Below are 22426 nucleotides of genomic sequence, written 5' to 3'. Positions count from 1 at the left end.
TGGAGAAGTGTGAAATTCCTCTTCGTCAGGAGTCCAATCTGTTCCCGAGACAATTATCAGCTTTTTGTACTCCCTTTGGTCTTGGCTCCTCACAAGGGGATGGGCAGACCCCAAAGCACACACACGCCCACTAGCTTGATCCCTTGGAGCTGACCTTCCATCTCAGTGAGGGGAGGTTTGCCCCAGCACTGCTTGGGCTATGGGGATCAGGAATCCTCCATCACAGCAGATGACCTCTGCCAGAGGGGAGGTAAATTTTAAAAAGGCTGGGCTTTCACTCTAAATTGTGGTTAACCGATAAAACATCTGAAACTACTTTAGACTGTCAGGGTAGATTCATTCTGCTCTGTGGCATGGGAAGGCCATTTGACTTTTCACTTGTTGTGAACTGGGCAGCGTGTGGCATCTCTCTGTTCCTCTCGTTATGTTGCATATCTGCCAAAGGCATTTCTCACTCCTCCTTTGGTGGCAACTGGTGCATTAGCTAAATTTGCTTCTTCCAGCAGATGGTGATGCTGCTGCCCCGTCTGTAAGCGTGCTCTGCCTCAACAGCTCCTATCACTCCTGCTCTTCTCTTCTACTTGATATTCAAGCTGGGGGTTTCCAAGGGATTTTCTTACATCAATTTTTATGTGACACCTTTTCATTGGACTTGTGATCAAAAGAAAATGTCAGGCTCATTTTCTCAGCAAGTGTCATGGTAATGAGAGATATCTGGGCTAAACTTTAGGGGAAACGTTTTAACCATAAGGACAGCTAAGCTGTCCATTTCAGTGATGAAATGTGAAGTGCCATGAAACATCCTCAGGAGCACTTGAGTAGTTAGAGAATACTTGGAGTAGTAAGAGTGGTAAAGAGAATTTCTGTTGCAAAAGGATTAGTTATTGCTGATCTGTCTTTGGGGCCCTGAGATGGACAAAACTGCTTAATATTCTCTTATTAAATTTGTTAATTAATGGGTTGTTCTGAACATACTGTGCGCCCTGGATGTGGGTGTCTGAGCAATGAAATGTGTAATATAAAGGAGGTCATTGTAAGGTGTGTTTTAAGAGGCAGTGATGAATTTTGCAAATATGAGATCAGGGAGGGCTGTCTGTCTATCTATCTGTCTATCTAGTTATCTATCTATCTAGTTATCTATCCACCTATCCATGTATCTATCTGTCTATCTCTCTCTCCAGGCTCAGTAGACTAAGCATGCAAATTGAACCTCAAACTCATACAGATGCAAGGCTTTTTACTCTGCCTGATGTTTGGGAAGAGGATTTCAGTAAGGATTTTTTAGGATGACTGAGACAATACCTGACCTAAGCTGTGTCATGAGCAGTGTGCTGGGATGATGAATATCTGAATCTGTGAATTTTCAAAGACAAGAGTAACTGCAATGGGGAGTTTTTAAATGAGGTATTAATAGACCTTGAGAAAGACACTAGAGATTTCCAAAGAGAAATGGCCATTTTTATTAGTAAAGGAGCTCCTGGGAAGACTTAGTGAGAATCCAGCCTTGTCAGTGCCTCTAAAGCCTGTTGAGAGAAAGCAGCCTTGCTACTGACTTGCTTGCTGCCAGGCACTGGAATCTCTTGTATTTCTAGCAGGCCCAGCAAATAGGGCATCTTTAATTTTTTTGGTGGTAAGAAGTGAGTCCAGACATTCTGAAATGCAGCTTATAAATTAATAACTCCTACCCAGCTAGCAAGCCTTTCATTGTTAAATTGTAAAAATAGAGATCAATAAATAACAAATATTCCCAAGCATGGAACATTTGTAGGCCACTGAGTATCAGCAGTCATGCAACTAATTCCGTGTAAGTATTAAGTTTGCTGGTTCTATTCTTGATAGAAGTGAATACTCAAGTGCATTATTAAATTTGCTTTTATTCCTTGGAAACCCTCTCTGATTTTATAATCAGTGATGTTTCTGTGCTTGTGTTGAAGTGCCCATGGCTAGAATTTACAAACAATATTTGAAAGTGACACTGGCAGCTTTGTTCAGATGTGTTAATTTTTAATATTATTTATTGTTACTTTATTTTTGTTTGCTGTTTTTGCATAAATATATAGTTGAATTATAGAAATAAAACTGTATATCTCTGTAGTATGGCCTTTTCCTCCCCAGTACTAATGGTCAGGTCTGGAAAATTGCTGATTTAAGTAAGATAACTTTTCACAATCCCTACAATGAAATCTCCTTATCATACTTCTGTAAGGATGTGTGTTCTGCAGCACAGATAGTTTACTGAAATGTTGACTTACATTTACATGAGGATGTTTTTACTCAAGAAGTAGGGTGGTTTCAGCACCACTATAAAACTGAAGTGAGGTGGCCAGTCCCAGATAACAAGTTTCTTGTCCTCAGTGGCTGTTTTGCATTACTAAAGGTAGCACAAGCCATATGAGATGCCTGAGTGAGTAAAACCCTTGGACTGGTCTCAAGAAATCCCTGCTGAGGTCCCTATTTCCCCAGGATGTTCATGGCTTGGGGGCCTGCACATCACGCAATGTTTTGCTGCAGTCTTGGCCCCCTTTGCAGTGATCCTGGGCCAGTTTGGTTGCCTTCTGTAGACACTGTGGTTGGAAGTTTTTATGGGCTGCATGGTGTTAGACTGAGGTCAGCTGCTTGGGCTGTCTTCCACCTGGCTGTCTGGTCTGCAAGCCTCAGTTTCCAGCCAGGTCCTGCTGGGAGCACAAGCTTTCACCCCTGCCACTCTCCAGATGTTGAGTGTTTTCATCTGCCCTTGGTCTTAGTTTGGATATGAAATTAATTTGGGCTCAAGGGAAGGTTTGATGCCCCATTTTGATACAGCTCTGAAGCAGTTACAGGTGACAAGTTTGTTATGACAGCATTCACAGCTCTGAGTTCCAGCTACAATGGAATGAGGCATGTGACAAGGTAAATCAGGTCAGTGGCTTGAAGGCACTGACAGGATTGCAGTATTCAAGTCATTATATCCAGGCTGTATGTCCAGGTTAGTAACAGTGAGAATGATCAAATCTGCATTTCATGTGGTCGTGCCTTGTGGTAAGGTAATGCTCTTAGTTGGTGTTGGTGGACATCAGGTATTAGCAGCTGGATTAATTTTGCTTTATCACATTAAATTTTTGGTTTCTATTTTCTTGATCTAGATGAACATTCTGATTACTCCTGGGAATTTTATTTAATAGGAATCTGCAATTCTAACTGTGATTGAACACAATTTGTGAGACCTCTTAAATTTTATAATTCACTGATGTTTCCTAAAAACTGCTCTTGGTTGGAAACAGTTTCCAAATTTTGTATCCAACAGCTTCCGAAGCTTCTGTTTCCAGAACAGCTATGTTGGTGAGCCTGTTGCAGAATTAATGTCACCTAGTTTTTGAAATGTAGTAGTAGTGGTATTTACGCTTGAGCTTGTTCCCCAGGATTTCCTAAATGCTTACTGAAAACAAACAAGACCCAAGTGAGTCATCTGTGGGAGAATATTCCTCATTGACTACAAACTTACGTGGGGTTGCTAAGCAAGCTGTAGAGATCTTCACTGTACGTGTCTGCTTTTGGTTTGAGGGCTTCTGCCCTCTGTCCCTCGTGAGCCATCGGATGCAAACCTTATCCTTGCAGTCCAGCATCTCATTTGAGCTCCCTTTCTAGGTCACTTCTTCTAAAACATCTTGGCTGTTCAGTTTTAATATTCTCTAAGGGACAGCTTCCTTTTTTTCTGCTTATCCTGAGCCCTTTCTTTCTGCCTCTGTCATTTCCAGCTTCTTCTCCCAGTGTCACATTTGTCATTTAATTTGGAGCTGTAACACTGAAAGAAACTCGTATTGTGTTTGGATATATGGGAGATAAGGCTCCTCTGAACAAGTACCCTTTGTAGGCCTCGTCTGCAGCAAATATTCTGCTACTTTTTGCTCAGATGTCTGTGATTCTTTGTTCCCAGGGCAGTACTTGGGATTGCACAGTCACAAGCACACGGTTCACGAAGACACGTGAAGATGAAACCACAGGAGGGTATTGTCGAAGTCACAATAAGCAGTTTCTTATTGCTAACCTTGTTGGTTAGGAAAATAGAAGAATAACTGTTCCCTCTGAAAATGTAGTTCATCAGCAGAATTCTTCAGTGTGCTTTTCTCAGTTTCCTCAGAGTTGTCAGTGGCTTTTTATAAGTGAACTGCAAATAGTCTATAGTATTAAATATTTAAGCACAGTTAGGTACAGCATATTCATCAGTCTGTAGAGTGAGCTTGTCAAAAGGCTCCTTGTTTTTTGTCTTCAAGTCAAGTCACATATTTTTAATACAAATCTGTTGTGTCTGTTATGTGGACTTAAATTGCTGCTTTGCTTGCAGAACTAGAAAAAGAAGAAACTAAAGCTGTTAGAGCTTAAATGCATCCAGCAAGGATGTAGGATAAGGAGTTGTGTCCACATAATAAATGTGTAGTATGAAATTCAAGAATGTAAAAGCATTTGTATGGCTTCTAAGTCATGTTCACGATCATGGTAAGCTTTATTCCACCTTTGGTACTTTATTCCTTGTGAAAAAGGTGGCTTTATTTCCCATTAGAAGCACCCTTAGTGAATCTCATGCCATTTAGGCATTTAAAAATTTTTACTGTTCATTTTTTCAGGCATTGAGCAATCAGAATTAGAAGTAATGTGAGATAATTGAGCCTGTGCTACTTGTGGCCTTAAGGTATGGAACTTGATAGGAAACCAGCTAATGAGAATATCCACAGTTGTACTAGGTAGGATAAGGAGAAAAATACCCAAGAATTATAAAGCCTCATGCTTTAGAGCCAGCCCTTAATTGGAAGGGAGGTATGAAGAAACTTCCACAGTGCACAGGGTAAGTATTTTGATGTCTTCTTGTAACTTCTTCAGGAACATCTGGTACTCATCCCTGTTAAAGTGAAGGTGGTAGAATTAAGAATTGCTCAAGGCACCAGTCAAATATCATAAATTTAAAGATGAAGATGCCGATTGCATATTATTTGGCAGCTGTATGGAGCATTAGTTTTAAATGTGGATATGAGTTTTCTTAATTAGTCAGTGGAGGAACGACTTCCCTTCCTTGTGAAAAATATATGGTATAGGACTGGAATCAGAAGATCAGATACATGCTTGAACCAACAGATGTAATAGTGATCAGGATATAAATAAAATAAGAAGCGGGATGCAAAAATAATTAAGCTGTAATGAAACCAGCTGTACCATATACTGTTAAACAACCCGAGTGGTTTAGGATTTCAGCTCACCATTATGTCTGCGTAGATCCTGACTTTGGTATTGCTTCATAATTGTCTACGGTACTTGCCACGTCGTGAGATAAGGTGGAGCGTATTTTAAAATATTTTTTACCTTGAGGCATTTAGAAGCCATTTGTCCAGTCCCTGAAAGCTAGATGCTTTCTATCCACCCCTTGACATGGTTATCTTCATAAAAGCAGAGCTAGTGTTTAGCTCAGCCACACCTTGCTGCTCATTTCTGTTACTGTTTGTAGAGCAGGAGCAAGCTGGTGGTTTTCTTCACTTTAGATAAACCTGTAATGAATTGATAACAGCAGCGTGGGTTTTACTTGGTGATTAAAGCATTGGTTAAATGTGTGCACTTTACCAGCCTGAATAAATCCTTCAGCAGAGTATCTGTGTAATAATTCTAGCAATCACGTACCAGGGCAAGAGGTGGCCTGGAACAAACCTGCAGAGGATTGAACTGTTGTTACGTTGCCCTCTGAACAACATGAAACAGCAGGGGAAATGAAAGACTTGATTTTACCTTGTGATAGATGACTGTGGCTAGAGCTGGGGGCTGACCATCCGGTCCTCTGCTGCACAGCCTGATAATGAATTGAGAAGGCACTCATTGACCTCATCTCAAATGAAATTTGTCCCATAATCACAAAGACTTCTTTTTACCTTAATCTATTTTTTTAAAGGAAATCTTATAACCTTTTGACTTCAGGAGGAAAAGGAAAATGGTCTATTAATTGGGAAAGTTTTCCCTTAAGTGTTCTTTGCTGGCAACCCTCAGAAGCCTCTTTTGATTGCTGATAAAAAGTACTCATCTTTGCTTGATGATAATAGTTATGATGAGAGTGAGATTGATGCGACACTAAAAATTAAGAGCATTGGAAGGGTCAGCACTGAAAATTGCATTAAGATTTTTCATTTAACTAGCATCCCTTTGGTTGTGACTCTTGTAAGTAACATAAATGACATAACAGACTTTTAGTTTAGGTATTTTGGGTCGGGTAAGGCCTTGATTCACTGCTTAGCTGCTTTTCAGAGCAGCTCTGAACTGATTGGTTTGGTCCCTTTTTTCTTTAAAAGCAGATTTTGCCTCTGCTTTGTCCTGTATCATCTCTTCTGAGAAGAAGATGTGATCTTGGCAACACAAATTACAGTGAAATATTTGCAAGCAATGGAAAAAATATAATTCCTTATAGTCCACTTAAATAAAATATATTAACTCTGGGATTTGTGGGATCACTTTCACAGATATTTTATGCACTTTATCTATGGCTGTTCATAGCAGCATACAGATCTGCCAGCAATTCACTTGGTCTGATTTACTTTAAATTCCGTGAATCAACTTTGTGATAGTTTCCACAGTTGCACTCACGTGTAATAAAAGTGTTCTGTAAATCACTGTATGTGTATATATGCCCGTGCATATTTTTACATCTAGAATTCCAAATGTGTTCATACAAGTTATAGGCAACCAAAAGAATACATATAATAAAAGAATGCAAATCTCAGGGTTTTTTTTAGTTTTAATTAATGTATTTTCAGTATAATCAAATGCAACAACAGCTGCTTATTATTAGACCAATTATAACAAGAATCTAGATCACCAAAATTATGTAAAGGGTCATTAGCAGTACAGTGAAGTTGTGTTCCCAAGTATCTGTCCAATTTTACATTTCCATTCTCTAATTAGGAGGTTGAGCTGTCAGCATCACATACTCTTTGCAAGAGGTGCAGGATGTTGATGATAGGGATTTCCTTCTCCTGAGATTTGGTTCACTCAAAATTATTTTGTCTCCATAGTTCAATATCACGGTAGTTCACAGGTTGTGCTTTCCTGCAGGTTTGTGAGATTACTTGAACCACGGTTACTTACTTTTGCCAGTTTTCTGTACAAACCATGATTTCTCTTTTGGAGCAGGAAAAGAATCTGCAATTGCACGAAGCTAAGCAGAAATGAAGTAAAGGTAAATGAGTAAATTAGGCAATGATGCAACTAAAACAACTTCAAAACCAAAAGGCAGTGAACAAGCAAATAAACACAGGCAAATTTTACTTTACAAGATGGTCAAATGAGGCAGTGGGCATTTGATGGTAGGGCAAGCAGCAAGGATTTCTTGACTTTTGTAGGTGCAGCAAACACCAAGCTAAAACCAGAGCAAGACCAAAGTCTTACAGGGCTTGGAGTCACATATAGCTCATGCAGTTAATTATTGTTGTAAAACATGAGATGTGGTACAAGCACCAGCATTTACCAGCAGGGCTCTGGCTGGACCGTGGGGATCCTGCGTGTGGTAGTCTGAACCCTACCATTCCCAGGATTGCAGGAAGGTGAGTTTGGGAAGAACCAATTCGCAACAAAAACATTTGCAAGGAGATGACAGTATTATCCCCGTGCGGCATGATTTATTGATGCCTAAAAAGAAATCCTCCCTAAGGGAGAGCCAGGTTCAGTTCTCTCCTGTGCCTGCAAGATCTTCTTGCTCCCAGGAAGCATCCTGGCCACCAAGCTGTGCCATGTTAGTCCATGGCTCTCGCTGTGCTAAATGCAGACAGAGGCTCCTCCAGCAGCGTCACATGCAGGGTTTCATTACTGACCAAACCTCCCTCAGCCAATGGTGCTGGGTGTGCCGCAGCTTTCCCACTGGCAGCAGGGCCTCGGTTGCTGAGGCTGCATCATGTTTATTCGAGGATTTGGATTTGAACAGCTCACACCCCTCTCTTCCCTCAGGGCGTAAAGAAGCCTGAACAGACTGCAATATGTGTTATGGGGGTCTTGATGGAAATGAAGGCACGGTGAAACACAAATGTTCAAAGAAATGTCCTTCCCTGGCTCCAAAAGTGACTGGCAATGAAGCAGGAAGGGTAATAGAAAGGATTATGGCCCCTTTCCATGGATATATTGACATACATTCTGTGGTATTTTAACAGATTGAAAGCTCCTGAAGCTGGAGTGCAGACAACATGCTCTGAGTAGCAGGCTACCCGTGGTTGTATGCTTTCATGCTTGGAGCACTTTCAAATACAAAGGTCTATTGTCTTAAAGTTGTTGCACACAGATTACGATATAATCTAATAAAATACAGATGTTCATTTGAGATGGCACTTTCATGAAAGAGTAGGACTGCTAGGAACCTAAATTCTTTGGCAGCCCCTGGTTCTGTCTTAGACAGTTCTCGGTTGAAAGTCTTTTCACATTATACTTTCATGCTTGAAGCACACAGTGTTACTTCACTGTTCTGGGCTTCACTGCATATTGCCAGGCATTTTTAGTGGAAAATGTTTGGAGAGGCTTGTGTAGCACTAGTCCTCTTTTTGTCTTTTGGCTTCAACTCAAGGGACGCCTCCTGCTTCCTCGGGAGAGCTGGTCTTCAAGAGAGACAGTCTGTGGTAGGGAATGAGCACAGGCAGCCTCGTCCTTCCAGTTAATGTTCCATGTCCAATACTGAAACGGGGGTGCTTGTTGGCAGGATGTGGATGGTCATAAAATAGCCTAAAACCAGCATATAGCTGGAGGATAGAAATAAAACTGCTCTCAGACCGGTGGTAGCAGATGCCATCAGGCTTGTAACAGTTGGAAGGGAGTATGGTCCGAGTGAAGAGGAACATTAGAGATGCTCCCCTTCTGACCAGAGCTGTGTAGTCGATCTGCTGTATTACAGCTTGGTTTGATGAGAGATTTCACTGAAGCAGAGCTGATTTCTGCCTGCCAAAGCTCTGACCTTAGCACTAATTTTTAATTCCTGGAGAAATTTGGGAGTAAGTAGGCAAATGGTAGGTTGACATATGAATGGAAAATCCTGGAGAGTTGGCAGAGTTGTATAACATCAAGTGTCCTGTTTTGAGGTGTCAAGGTCCCCTTGGGCAGAAACAAAAATTGTGCGTAGAGAACAAGGACTGAACCAAAGCATTTGTATTAGTACTAAAGCTTATGTGGTGCCCTGGCTCCTGTAGCAAAACTCTATTCCCTTTAAATTTGCACTAAATCCCATTTTTCATTTCCATTTGTTAAGAAGCACTCATGCTCTGAGCCACTGGAAAAGCCAGCACTGGTAGTTTTGGATTAGCAGCATGCTCCATTTGGGGCACAACTTGGCTTCCCTGTCTCCTCTTGAGCTCAAAGTCCTGTGGAAACTCTACTGAGTTTGTCACTCTGTCATTTCTCTGAAGCAAATCAACTTGGCAAATGAAGCAAGAGTCTTTGTAATAACTGTGTAATCATCTCTCCTCTGAAGAGATCTCTTGGAGCAAATGTTTGTGAATGTACCATTGTCTGGAATGCAAACGCAGTTTTTTCCTTAAGAACTACAGGAGCCAGTAGGGCATGCACTAAGTTTATCCCTTAGTGTTGATAGAAGGAAAAGGATTTAGTGTTCATTTTTCCTGTTTAAGATCAGTTTAAGATTCTGCTTACATTTGATCAATTTTTAGGCTAGCGGGGCAAATATTTTGAGGCTGGGGGAGGAATATTGCAAACTGCACCTTGCTGCATTCCTGTGTTTGAATTATTTGGGCACTGTAACAGGAGAGAGTCTTTAAATACCTGGAAAAGCTGCTGACTTGGCTCTGTGCCAGCACCAAGAGCACATGCTGAGAGTTTGGCCAGGGGCCTCTTCCCAGATTGCAGGCTTAAATACATTTCCAGTCCAGAAAGGGCCATAAGCCTATAAACATCATCTGGGAACTTGCTTCTTAGAGGAGATTTCCTCAAAAAAAATTAGGTACCGGGAAGATCCACAACTAAGGGAAGTGGTTCTCATCATTTAAATCATACTTAACAATATCTAAAGATTATTTTAAATTGAAGTTTGGAAAACAGAATTTTCACTGTCTTTACATCTCTAAAGTTCTCTTTTATCTTTCTATTTTCACAGTATTCTGAGAGTGACATATAGGCTACAACAGGGAACTGTGGAGATTGAAGGATAAGATTTTGGAAGTGAACTGAAAGGAATGCTTGGGTATTTTTCTCCTTTTTCTAGTTGCTCCTCTGCCATGGTTAGCTAATACCATCCAAACAGTTTAAAAAACACAAGAGGCTCAAGGATGCAGCAAGTGCATGAAACATGATTATGCATACTATGGTCATCAGGGAAAAAATAATCTTGTGTTGCTGGGGCTTCAGAAGTTACTTTTTTCCTAATATTCCTCCATTCATAATTCATTTTTAGACACATGGATTCTCTGACCACAGGAAAGCTCAGCTTGAGCAGAGGGAGGCATTAAAATGGCCCTCTGTCCTTCAGTCACCTGCTTTTTATCAGACTCTGAGGAACATGGATAGAGAATTCTCTCTTCCTGTCAAGTGAAGGTTAAAATCAGCTAAGACAGAAAAAAAAACAAAAAACCACATTATTGGAAAGAATGACAGGCACACATAATGTATTCACTTAACTTTCAGTTCTCCGGGAGCAGGGTCTCTCTGAGGCTCACAGCATGTCAGCAGGTGCAGCTTCTGATGGGCAAAGCTGCATTTCACAGCACAGGAAGCCTCTTTAAGATGCACATATTTAGGAACTCCCTACCTGCCTGCATTCTTTGCAAGTCATGAAGCTTTTATGCTGGGTAACTTAGTTCACCACCACTGCATCAGGAGAGTGTGATTGCCTGGCTTTGGTCAAGGGGAAGAAGGGTGGCTTCCCAAGCACAACCAGCTACACATGGCATTAGAAGGTCGAGTACCACTGCTTAAGTTTCTCACAGGAGCCATTTGGCATCCAGCAGAGATTGCAGGAGAGAGGTGTAATGAGCCATATGGGTAGTAAGAACTTTTTGGGTGAGCTGCTACGTGGCTAAGCGCTTATGCCAGCCCACATTAAGGCACATATCACAAAGCAGTTTGAGAAGACATTTAAGCACACTCCTAAAGCTAAGCATGTTCTTGAAAACAAAGAGACAAAACCATATGCACAGTGTGTTTCCCTGAATAAAAGCTTGAAAAAAAATCTGAAAACCAATGGCTGCAAAGGTTTATATATAATCACCAACTACAAGTTTAACAGAGCTGCAGAAAAGACACATATTGTAATTTTCATTATCTGTGTTGTGTTTCCCTCTTGTTAGAAATTCATCCAAAGTCCAGAAGAGACATTATTTTGATTGGAAAATTGCAGGAAAGGCATCTCAGACCACAGCATTTTCAGTGACTCAGTGAATTCAGAGTCACCTGTCACTCATGGGTCTGAGTTCTGTCTGTTTGACCCATTTTCCCACTCCTGCACTGTGTTATATTCTGCAGCACATGTTCCAAACCCATGACCAAGGCAATTTCCTGCCACAGCTGTGGCTCTCAAGTCATGGTGCTGTGATCGCAAATCCCCCTGTCATCCAGAAAAACTGTCAAGCTTGCAAAATGCTGCAGCATCAGTACTAATATCAGATCAAATTTGATATTTCAACCTCCACTGAAAAAATGGACTGTCAACTCAATTATTGTTTGGAGCAAAACACAGCAGTACAGTTGGCTGCAAGCCATGCCATTATTGGGACAATTGAGTTTTATGCTGGGGAATAAAATATAGTTATCCTTAAGAGTGCTGTCTGTGTGCACGCTGCGCTGCAGACCTCCACACACCCAGCACACAAGTGCCAAGACTGTTTTCCTTAGAGTATCAGTCCATCATGTGTCTATCCAGATGCCTCAAAGACCCCATGCAAAGGGGCATGAAAAGTACTGCATAATTCCTGCTCAACTGCTGTTTTTTGAGAGAGCGTTCCCAGCCTGCCTGTGTCCTGTGGATGAGTTCCTTTCTGTTCTTTTCATCTCCATTTCCAAATTTGTTTGTTTTCATCTACGGAATCACAGAAAAGCTTACATTGAAAGGGAACCTGAAAGTCCTCTAGCCCAGCTTGCTCAAGAGACTGGGCCACTTCAGGTCAGCAATCAGATGTGATTTCTTTCCATCAGGTATCAAGGGGCTTCTGTAAATACGGATGCCTTCATCTTCTCCTGACTTACTCAAACATTCCTTTGGTCACTATCATGGTTTTCCTGAACTCAGCGTGATCAGAGATTTATGAGTCCATGTCCACAGACTCCTGTGTCTGTGGGAATTGTGCTGTCCATTTATTGTCCACTTTTTGGTCAGAAAAGAGCATGTGAAGAGCTGGTTCTGCTTTACCTAGTGGAGTCATCCTCTGCTTCTGCAGCAGAGCACTGAGCTGCATGCAGTAACTTGGGGAGGACATAAAGTTGTACTGAAATCCAAGGCCAGAGCATGGTTTCAGAGTGTCTGTTGTCTGAGACCAGCATGGCTTTGCAGCCTTGCACTGTGAATACTGGTGCTCCATATTGGTAGGCTTCTCCCCACATTTCTTTCTCCATCAGAACTGATGGATTTGGAGGTGTCACTTCATTTCACAGAACTCTGGTCACAAATGATGTAGCTGCAATTGCACCACTAAAGTTTCATGATGATCCAGAAGAATTAACTAGATTAACCCTATCATTCCAAATCTGGTTAGAAACTCTTTCTACTTTCTACTCCATTAGCATGCCCCCTATGATGCTGATAACTCCTGCAAATTTGAGCACCTCTCCCAGAAGCCATGGGAGTCCCCTGAAAGAAAGGTTCCTGAACCTTTGAGCCTGTCTGCCACCAGCTCACCCTTCCTAGTGTTCTGGCTCTGGAGACATCCTTTCCCTTAAAATGACTCTTTTGGCTGTGGGCCCTCCTTCCACTTAAGATCTGAATCCATAGGCACATCACACCACCAAGGACGTATTGGCTTCACCTTGTAAGCCCTCCCTCACTTGGTTTTTGTGTTCCATCACTGTAGCACAAGATGAGTTTTCTGATTTGCTGGGCACGGGACTCACGGGATGAATAGTCATCACTCCATCAGTGTAACAGGATCTCTGGAGTCATGCAGGAAGGCATGAAGAACAAGTCCAGCTTTACAGATTCCCGTGGTGGGATTCGAGAAGCTTACATGTGAACTCAGGGATGCATACATTTTCACCAGTCAGCCCTCATCCAGTTAGACCCATTCTCTCATGGGAAAACAAGGACAAGAACAGGCAGTCTGCCACTCATGATTCACACAAGCACAAGTCTGGCAAGCCCTTTACAAGGCCATGGACCTCTTTCTCACTACTTTTCTTTCAGTAGTTCCCATGGCCAAAAGAAACATGAGACTGTAGTGTAGCATTGTAAAGATAAGGATGAAACTAGAAGAATGGGGGGAAAATGGCGGGAGAATTTTTTAAAAAACCCACAAACCACAAAACAACTACAACACAGGAATGTGTTGATTTTGTGTTGAATTGCAATGCCAAGATACCAGGAAACGTGGTTGGTTTTTGAGATAATAGCTCCTGCAGAGGCAGGACATGGGTAATTGGGAAGTCATGACAGTCTGGAAGGAATATTGTTTTCTCTACCTGCAGAAGAAGAATTGGAGTAGCATTCACCTCCCTTGCTCTTAGGCATCTGCAGTCTACCTATCCTTGTCACTCCATGCTTACAGGTTGCAATATAGGAAATTTCAGATACTGATCAGAAGAGACTTTTTCACTCTGAGGATGCTCAGATGGTGGAATAGGTGCCCAGAGAGGTTATGGAGTTTTTGTATTTGGAGATACTCAAAATTCAGCCAGTCCTTGAGCCACCTGATCTTTTCCTCCTGATTTGTGCAGTGAAATGCTCTATATGCCATTTACATGTCCCTTCATAAAATTTGCAACCTGAATTATACTAAATTTCTATGACCCTATAACCATTACAAAGAAATAGAACATTCCAAGAGAGGGCCTGTCTGTTTAACAGATGTATCATCTAGGGAAAGATTAAGGTCTGCCAGAGATGGCTTTTTATGGTTTGGTGTTTTTGTCTTAATTGAAGATTAGGAAATCAGCAACTAAGAATGTATTTATCTCACCAAGGCAGAAAATGTTATGCCTATAAACAGTCCCTGTTGCTACTTTAAAACACAGAGAAATTGTCTACTGAAGTCAGAGACGGATATTGCTTCCTGAGCAGTGGCTGGTTTTTCCATTTACTCTTTTTTTTTATTACTATATTCTGTGATATTTCTTTGGATTTTTATCAGTAAAGATTTTTTTTTTTCAGGCTCCACAATATTCAAATTGCAAACAGCTCTGTTGTCATGGAAATCATTACAGAATTAGGCCACAAAGAGTGACAGTGACTCAGTAGCCAGGTGATACAGGCACTCATCTGGGAAAAGAGGAATCTATTTTTCTGTCCCTGCTCCCATGAACATACAATTATTTCTTTGCCAATGAAACAGATGCACTAGGAGGGGATATCCCAGAAAACTCCTGCCAGGTAACTGCAGTATTTCTTCTGGCCTGGATTCAGACTCTTGTCCTTACTGAGCAGCAAGAGAAGGGAAGAGTGGAATTTTGATTTTGCATGTGTTAGCAGAAGGAATTAATCTCTGAATGAGGAGGTGGGAGAGGCAAGATGGCCACACTTGCCTGTCCTTGCTGGGGTGCTCAGGCAGGCTGTAAGCACACTTACCATCACTGCTGCAGCTAAATGAGGTGATAGACAAGCGGGTGACTAATTTTAGTTGCATCAAAACTCAGCCAGGCGTGAAACTGTTTGCTCCACACACAACAGATGTGGGCTTAGGAATGCAGGCATTGATGGGAATTTGTCTGAGTGGAAATGGAGCAGGAGTATTGGGAATCTCTTTGTATTAGCATAGGAGCCTGTGTTTATCTACTGAGTTCACTGCTTCACTGTTTGGTGTTGCAAAAAGAAATAGTTTAATAAAAATTGACCCTGGTTTGCACAAAGGCATGCATTGAACATCAAGAAGCGGTCTCCCATGGTGAATGTGACAGAATGGACTTTCTGAGGTCCCTTCCAGCCTGAATTTCCTGCTGTGGTCCTATATCTGCAATACCTGGCATAGTGTCTGGGAGGTTAAAAATGGTTAAACCCTTGCTCACACAGGAGTCCAATTTAAGTGGGTTTTTTTCACTCAGTTCGCATGGGAAAGAAGATAATGTTTGCAGAAGTTTATCTTGAGAAATAGCTGTTGTTACTATCAGGAAGCCAATTCAGATTGCAACAGCATTTACTCTGATTTTAGTACTGATTTTGATACTATACTAATTTTACTAAGCAGTAAAATAAAATAAAAATACTTCATCGGAAAATAGAAATTTGCATCAAAACTTTAAACAGTTAGCATGTCCTCCCTTAGTTGCCAGAATTGTGATGGGGTTTTTTATTCTTTTAGTATCAGCTTTTAACTCTGTCTTTCTTACAAGAAGGAAATGGCAGTGCAGTTCTGTAACCTATAATCATTTGTTGGGGATGGGGGTGGGAGAAGATTAGCTCATAACACGGTAATCTCATCTGCTATCTATTTTTGGACAGATTTTGATTAATTCCCTATTAAGCAAATTCAGTGGTGTGCGTTATTATAGTGTCATGCTTTTCTGTAGCATGCTACCTGTGTCATGTGATGAGCTGTCCTGAGGGCAAGAAACCAATAAAAATGACATTCTTGCTTATTATTTGCACCACTACCCTTTGTTAGCCCATCATCAGCCTATGTGTTGCCTAAGTTCAAAGTTAATTAGAATGACTGCCACTTCATGTCGTACGAAAGATGATTACTGTATGTTCAGGAGAGTTATGCACCTCCTTATATGTGTCTGTCAGCAGCTCTGCCAGTCGTGCCCTATTCCTTGTTTTTAATCATTGCTGTCGGTAGGAATATGGGACACGCAATGACCATGAAGGTGCCAGGTTTAAATGGTTGGGAAATCAGCAACCTTTTCACTCCAAATGTGACGTTTCTCAGGAAGGCTTTAACTCCACTAACCAAAAAACTCTTCTTTGTACAAAATCATCCTTGTAAAAATTATTTTAAGCTCTTCCATTTTATTTACGTCAATCACTGGAAGAAGATTTGTGAAAAGATAGTAAGGAACAATCCTTAAAATACGTGGTTATGAATTGCAAGATAAAAAACTTAATTGCAGTTTAGACTTCAGATTTATTTGAAAAGGGGATAATGATAGTAATTACCCAGTTTGAGTTTTGTAGAAGGCTAATTAGATCCCAAAAGCATTTGTATGCACAAGGCAAACCATAAATACAAAAGACCATCTGGTCCTTATCAGCTTACAACACTAACACTGTCTGTAATTATTTTTTCTATATTGTTTTGATGTTGACATTTTATGATGCAATACATCTAGCCATGGTTAGGGAATAACCTGTAAATGCTTTTTTGGTTGTTGATGGGTTTGGGGTTTTCTCCTGCGTTTGAAGACATGGTCTGACTCTAGGAGTGCAGTGAAGCAATCTGGAGTTCAATCGTTTACACTGCAAATGGGTCAGTGTTTTAAACTGAGTTTGATTCTGAGGTTTTAATCTAAATGGTTCCATCTGCTTTTTCCAGCATTCTGGGGCTTCAAAATTAATTTGTGAATATGATGATAAGGCTTTATTAGGCTGTCAAGAAGTAGTCCCACAGCAACATAGGGACTAATTCCGGTGCCCTTATTCCAGGTTTAGAGCTTGCCATCCAGAGCTGCCTATGCTTTTGCTCCAACATGAAGTCCATGTGTGGCCTTGTAAAAGTCCCTAGTCATCACTGTGAAGTTACATGTTTAGTCCCTTCTGTGCTGTAGGGATGGCTGTCCACACCTCCATGCTGTGAGCCCAGGCAGGCAGGATGTCCCAGCAGGACGTCTCCCGGACTGCAGAAGGGTGCTGTGCTGCAGGAGTGGCCACAGATCCCATGGAAAGCGTTAGTCAGGCCCTACAAAACACAGGGAGGCAGGACTGGCTGCAAGCCTTAGGGAGGTGTTGAATGTGATTCAGTCTGAGTGATTTACCAGAGATACAGAGAGACACTGCCAGCTGCTTTCTGTGGCATCTTGAGGGTTCTCTGAGCTTTTCTCTAAGAGGAAAATTCTTGTGCAGAATTTTAATCAATTCCTTATTTATGAAAATTGTCACTGATTTGATGCCTTCTGACAGCTCTCCTCAGTCAAACAAGGACTAAGTAGTCAATCCTGCAGGTGCTGCTCAGGGGCCCACATAGGCTTCAGAGGTCTGCCTGTGCAAATCCAAGTGCAAATCAGACACTTACCATGAAGTTTAGGATCTGTTTCTCTGAAATTAGAAGTGTTTTAATCCAGTCCTAGTTCTCTTCATTCCAGATACCTCCAATAAATTCATCACCTAAATGCTCTCTGGGGCCCTGCATCAGTCCAAATCCTAAAATCTGGGAAGAATTATGTGTTTAAAGTAACAAATTGTCCTAAAATTGAATCTTGTGTAAAAAATTACTTGATGCCAGGTGCCTTTACTTCTCTTTATTTAAGGGATTTTCTTTCCAAATATTATGATGTTACTCAAAAAGTTTGGAATCTAACATCTCTAGTGCTTCAGAGTCTCTTTCCTTATAATTGCATAATCTCATTTAACAGTGCACAGAATCTCTAACCAGACTGGGGCCTGTGTGAGTTTTCTGTTTTGAAAAGACAGAGTAGGAAAGGCACAGCTGTGCAAGCAGTGTGAGCAGGACTGTTACAGATGTATGCCCGTTACTTCCCATGGTTTTTCCACACTTACATGGTCTTTTGTCTCAGAAAACCTGGCCTGTGTGGATGCTGTGGATGTCACTCTGTACAAGGCTTCACCCATCAGCCCCATCATACCCCGGTGCAATCCTGGTGTCCAGACTCAGACATCATGTGTCCCATCAGCCTCTCAGCTCCATACCCAGGTGGATGCGCCTTCCCTAGCCATGGTGTCAGGTTCTGCCTGTCCTCACAACCTCCATCCCATCTCCATCCCAGGCAGGAGAACCCTGTTTTAGCCTGGGTTGAAGGAACCTTTATGTGACCACAGCATGAAACTTGAGTTTGGGTAAGGAAGATAAAGATCTGTATCTGCAGAGGAGCTCTTTTGTATTTAAGTAGCGTAACATGACTAGAAAATCAGCGTGTTTGGAAGAAGTCTTAGGTGGGTGTATTGTTTATTTCTTTTCTTTAACTGCTTTGAAACACAGTGGTGGCAGGCTTTGTATAGTAGCTACAAGCTAGCTCTTTTTTTCTTTTTTTTTACAGGGACCACGTTTAAAGTAGACAGTGTTCCTTAAGTAAATGCCACTGAACGTCCTAAAATTTCATGTCTAATCTCATGGTTTCATGTGAAAAGCATCTAGATTGTATCTGCTGCAAAACCAGGACCCAGATCTTCCAGACACTGAAGCCTGTTCACACCACTTTTGTGTCACCCTGTTTTTGTAAAGGACAAGTAGAAAACAGAGAGCTCCTGGAGCTCACCCAGAGTCTGTAGGTAGAGGCTGCAGCTGGGGAAAATAACAATTTTATAGCATGAGAATTCTCAAACCTAGACTTCATTCAGCCCTGTCACCTCCTGTGGCATCCAGAAGGTTAAGGTATACAGCAGGAGCCACAAAGGGCGAGTTTGCTTTCTAATATAGACTGTAAGGAAAATCATAACACTGTTTTACTACTAAAATTGCCTTGGAGATTTTTGTGGAATCATCCTGTTTGAGTGTTATAAATGTTTGTAGGAAATTGCTTGGGATTAGCCTTGGGAGTAGAGTTGTGCATGGACCGATGGACCTGTGGTGTGTGCAGGTGAGCACAGTGCGTGCAACGTGCCTGAGGCTGGGCTGGGCTGGGGAAGGAGCATTCACTCTCTGTGGAAAAACTTTCCTTTTGCTGTCCCCTTCCTCCTCCTGTGGTCATTCCAGCTCTCCCAGCAGGCATCCGAGCACTCAGCATCTGCTTCCCTCTTAATATAATCCCCCAGATATGTGTGCTCTTCTTCCAGGCCACAGAAGATGTGGTTTAGTTTTGGTTTTTTGCATGTGAAATTAACCCCTGGGATGGGATTTGCTTAACTGAATACGGACCTCTAAAAAGTCAGTGTTTCTGAAGCTAGGTTCCAAGGCTGTGAAGGGAGACACTTGGGTGGTTATTCTGGTGAAACATCATCATTATATGCTTAGCCAACAGGAAATCTACTTCAGCTAACTGGTCACAAGGGGCTAGATCCAGAAGACATCGGTTGCTTATAATGAGAGAGAGAGACTTAGAATTTAAAGACATAAATCTAATATTGCAGTCCCAAAGCCATAATTACTTGCACACAACCCTGATGTCTCTTCAGATTTTCAGCTCATTTGTGTTAATAGTGTACACTCACCCTGCCCCAGGTCCTGGAGTCCACTATGGTCCACACAGGACTGATCAGCCTGGATTGTAATTTACAGATAAACTAAATGAGCTTGATCCATGAAGGTTTAGGAAAGGAAAGCCTTCTGGATGGGTTGGGCAGCCTGCATCGTGTCATTGCCAGGCTATTTTTGAAGGGTGTAAGAAGGGTGGAGGGGCTCTGTCTTTGATGAAATAATGCAGGAGTTAGGGCACTTACCCAGGAAGCTTAATGTTCCCTCATCCCAAATATTCAAGATGGCATTTTTCCTCTTCCAGGAGGTGAGTGTACTAGTTCAGATGCACTGTAATGATACCTTTAGTACTTTTCCTTTGTGCTGACTCTCAGTGCAAAAAAAGAATTAATGATTTCCTGTAATGGAAGGAGAGAAGTAAAGCACAGCAAGCTTTGCAGAGGGAGCAAGAGAAAATAGGACTTTCTGTTAGAGGGCTGTGAGTATTTACCTGGAAGGGAATGTTCAAACACTTTTTTCTGTTGCTGAGGCAGCCCTGGTGTTTCTTGATGAACCTCAATTGAATTAACACAGCCAGCATAAAACTGGAGAATTTCCAAGGTGAGATTCTCCACCAAAGAGCTCCACCAAAGGCTGGTGATCCAGTTTAAACTTTCTCTCAGAGCCAGTAAATGTTAGGTATTTTGTTTTGCTTTGGTGCAGTACCTACAGGGGGAACCAGACAGTTTGTTTTATTGTGGTTCCACACACATGCCTTGAGGTTTGAGTTGGGTGTTCTCTGAGGAGGGGGAATGTAAGGGTTTTGGCTTCACACCCCAGACAGAATCAGGAGCTCAGGACTGGCCATCCCTGCTGCTGTCCCCTGGTACTGAGGCTTTAACCTGCTGTCATGGGTACATCCACCACCACTGGCCTCAGCTTACTGTGCCTCACCTGTCTACAGCTGGGGTTTTTTTTCTGAATTCTGTAGCAAGTTATATGAAATTAATATAATTGAGACTTGTACTTGTCTGTTAATTTTTTTTTTAAATCACCTTTATAAATATAATTGAGGGCTTTTACCAGGCAGGGCAAAAGTGATCATGGGCTTTTATCAGGCAGTGCAATCTTGTCATCTTGTTACCTCAGAAAAAAAAGCTGCACTAAGGGTACATTATGAGTGAACATCAGTCTGCCTGTGGCACTTGGATGTCAGCAAGAGAAGGGAGGTGGATTTTACATCATGGTTTAGTTACTATAGCTAGAATCCATTAAGTTTCATTACCAATTTTGATTTGATGTGATGATTTGACCCTGGCGGTCAAATCCTGTAAATAAAGCAATGTGAGTTTACCTAAATTTCTGCCTGAAAGGAGCACTCAGTTGTAGCATTATGACCTATTATCTTACATTACTGTGAAGCAGTGGTTCAGGAAAAGAATCTCCTTGCAAATATAATTTATTGCATCTTGCTAAACTCTTTGAGAGACTTTCAGACTTAAAGAGAGCCAATTACACTGCATCTCACAATAGGCATATCCGTTTGCAGAGCCTTTTAATAGTACTTAAGATTCCTTGACTGCATTTGCCTTTTGTCTGTGAAGCTCGCTTTCAATGTCACTTCCACTCTGCTGCTGGAGATAATCTCTGGCATCACACTTTTCCTTTCACTCTTCGTACCCCACTCCCTCTACCTCGATTTTTGTCGCAGAATTTGCCGGCGGCTGAGGGGTGTCAGCTGTGGCTGTAGCTTTGGGAGCCTGAAGCAGTTATAAGAGGAGTCAGGACCATGAAGGCACCTTGCTCCATTGCAGCCCCCCTGCTACAGCCCTTGCTAAAACCTCAGTTCACCTGCCCCATCGCTGACACCAGTTGTCATCAGTTGGCTGACTTCAGGCTGGCTGACTTTGTGTCTTCCTCTCTCATCAGCTGCTTGATAGCTCGCTGATCTGTTTTGTTTGCAGTGTGATAGGTTTGAGCATACTGTATTATTTATAAATGTTTGGTAATTTTCTGTGTCAGTGATGTATTCTTTGGGGCTGCTTCAGTCTTTCAAGAACAGGCTTGAGGCAGCATCTCTGTCGTGGTGCTACAGCAGCATTCCCAACTGGTTGCTCTATACTTGTCTCCACTTGCTGCAGTTTTGAAAATGTTCTTGAGTGCTGTGCTGAGTGTTTAATTAAAATTTCATGAGAATGCTTGGTCTAATTCTCATCCAAATTACAATAGCATGAATGGGAAGTGGCCACAGAGGACTCAGCAGAGTTAGGGTGGTGTAAAATTGGAGAATGAGGGCTTTTGTCTTCACTTTCATTGCCAAATAGTAAATCTTATTGAAGATTTTTCCCTACAAAACCTAACAAATTGAAACTAATGTTTTTGCCTGTTCACTTTTCCAATGTTTTTATTACTAAGCTTACTGTATTTATATTTAATGCCCCAGGGTCTGGTCTTGAGATATGCTGACCCATCCTACAGTTTTCTCAGACTTGTATCTCATGTTTTGGACCTGAATCATTAAAGATTTCTTACAGTGTATTCTGCATTATGCAAGCATTAAGAGATCTTCAGAGTGAGGAATAGAGAAGTGCCTCCCAGCCCTTGTTTTGTCCCCTTTCTTCGCAGTCCCCATCCCTGCAAGTGCTCAGGGCCAGGTTGGATAGGACTTGGAGCAACCTGATTTAGTGGAAGGTGTCCCTGTCCAAGGCAGGGAGCTTAGAACTGGATGTTCTTTAAGGTCCCTTCTACCCCAAACTATGATTCTACGGTTCTTTTCAGATCTCAGTGGCCCCAGCACCAAGCTGCCCTTACAGGGTTGCAGAAGGGAAGATCTGCACAACAGCCATAACTTAGACTGTTATCAGTCTGCCTTTTTGCTTCTCTTCACCTTTTCCCTGCTGTCGAGGCAGATGCAAATATAATTGCAACTTTGAATAGAAATCTAGTGAGCTCCTGATTGCCAGCTATGTTGTCTGGCCATAACAGATCCTTCCCTTTCATAGGTGCAAGCATAACTTATTTCCTCTTGAAAACCTGAAAAACAACAACAAAAAAAACCTGGTCCATGT

At 41.7% G+C, this 22426-nt stretch overlaps 1 protein-coding gene across 10 annotated transcripts in view; it reads left to right on the top strand.

Annotated features, from left to right (window-relative positions):
- FAT3 (FAT atypical cadherin 3) overlaps positions 1-22426 on the top strand; it is a 398570-nt gene that overhangs the window by 219566 nt on the left and 156578 nt on the right. The window lies entirely within an intron of this gene.

Source organism: Passer domesticus, chromosome 2 (assembly GCF_036417665.1).
Source record: "Passer domesticus isolate bPasDom1 chromosome 2, bPasDom1.hap1, whole genome shotgun sequence".
Taxonomy (NCBI): Eukaryota; Metazoa; Chordata; class Aves; order Passeriformes; family Passeridae; genus Passer; species Passer domesticus.
This window is presented reverse-complemented; position numbering and strand designations above follow the sequence as displayed.